Source organism: Cebus imitator, unplaced genomic scaffold, assembly GCF_001604975.1.
Source record: "Cebus imitator isolate Cc_AM_T3 unplaced genomic scaffold, Cebus_imitator-1.0 Scaffold85, whole genome shotgun sequence".
NCBI lineage: Eukaryota > Metazoa > Chordata > Mammalia > Primates > Cebidae > Cebus > Cebus imitator.
In genome coordinates, this window is record NW_016107400.1 from 2,175,086 (window position 1) to 2,177,144 (window position 2,059).

A 2,059-nucleotide genomic window follows, 5' to 3' on the forward strand; every position below is an offset into this window, starting at 1 on the left:
TTTTTTTTAAGAGACAGGGTCTCACTCTGTTGCCCAGGCTGGGGTGCAGTGGCTATTCACAGGCGGGATCCCACTACTGATCAGCCCGGGAGTTTTGACTCGCTCCGTTTCCAACCTGGGCCGGTTCACCCCTCCTTAGGCAACCTGGTGGTCCCCTGCTCCCGGGAGGTCACCATATTGATGCCGAACTTAGTGCGGACACCCGATCGGCATAGCGCACTACAGCCCAGAACTCCTGGGCTCAAGCGATCCTCCCACCTCAGCCTCCCGAGTAGCTGGGACTACAGACACGTGCCACCGCGCCCGGCTTAACCTATCTTTTTATGTTGCAAAGAAAGCATTTTTATACTTCACTTGTGCAATTAAAAATTGTTACCAAAAGTAGTTGAAGATTATGAGTTGATACTTCCACACACATGCATACTCCCTCCACCTTGGGTTCCTTGCTTATGGCCATCAGTCCCTCACTAAAAGAGAATTCTGCCAGTTCTAAATGATGGGGACTACAAAAAATACAAAAATTAGCCGGCATGGTAGTGCATGCCTGTAGTCCCAGGAACTCAGGAGGGTGAAGCAGTAGGATGACTTGAGTCCAGCAGGTCGAGGCTGCAGTGACCTGTGATCCTGCCGCTGCACTCCAGCCTGAGTGGCAGAGAGAAGGAAGGGAAGGAGGAAGGAAAGGAGGGAGAAAGGAAGAAGAAAGAGAAGGCGGATCAGCCGGGCGCGGTGGCTCACGCCTGTAATCCCAACACTTTGGGAGGCCAAGGCCGGCGGATCATGAGGTCAAGAGATCAAGATCATCCTGGTCAACATAGTGAAACCCCGTCTTTACTAAAAAATACAAAAATTTGCTGGGCGCAGTGGTGTGCGCCTGTAGTCCCAGCTACTCAGGAAGCTGAGGCAGGAGAATTGCCTGAACCCGGGAGACGGAGGTTGCAGTGAGCCAAGATCATGCCACTGCACTCCAGCCTGGTGCCTGGTGACAGAGCAAGACTCCGTCTCAAAAAAAAAAAAAAAGAGAGAGAGACACAGAAAAGGCGGGTCACACCTGAATCCCAGCACTTTGGGAGGCTGAGGTGGGTGGATCCCTTAAGGTCAGGAGATCAGCCTGGCCAACATGGTAAAACCCGGTCTCTACAAAAAAAATACAAAATTAGGCCTGGCACGGTGGCTCACGCCTGTAATCCTAGCACTTTGGGAGGCCAAGGTGGGTGGATCACCTGAGGTCAGGAGTTCAAGACCAGCCTGGCCATCATGGTGAAACCCCATCTTTATTTAAAAAAAATAAAAATACAAAATCAGCCGGGCATGGTAGTGGCACACCTGTAGTCCCAGCTATTCAGCGAAGCTGAGACATGAGAATTGCTTGAACCTAGGGCGCAAAGGTTGCAGTGAGCCGAAATAATGCCACTGAATTCCAGCCTGGATGACAGAGCAAGACTGTGTTTAAAAAGAAAAGAAAAGAAAATCATCCGAGTGTGGTGGTTCATTCCTGTAATCCCAGTGATGGGAGGCCGACACGGAAGATCCTTGAGCTCGGGAGTTGTAGACTAGCCTGAGCAACATAGTGAGATCCCATCTCTACAAAAAATCTAAAAATTTTTTTTAATTACACGAGTAAGAAATTGCCTGAGTGCCAGGTGCAGTGGCTCACAGCTGTAATCCCAGCACTTTGGGAGGCTAAGGTGGGCAGATCACTTGAAGTCAGGAGCTCAAGACCAGCCTGACCAATGTGGAGAAACTCTGTCTCTACTAAAACTACAAAATAAGCCAGACGTAGTGGCACATAAGTGTAATCCCAGCTACCTGGTCGGAAGGCTGAGAAAGAATCGCTTGAACCTGGGAGGCAGAGGTTGTGGTGAGTGGAGATTGGGCCATTGCACTCCAGCATGGGCAACAAGAGTGAAACTTCGTCTCAAGAAAAAAAAAAAAAGAAAAGAAATGCCGGGCATGGTGGCACACGCCTGTAATCCCAGCACTGTGGGAGGCCAAGGCGGGTGGATCACGAGGTCAAGAGATCGAGACCATCCTGGTCAACATGGTGAAACCCCGTCTCTAC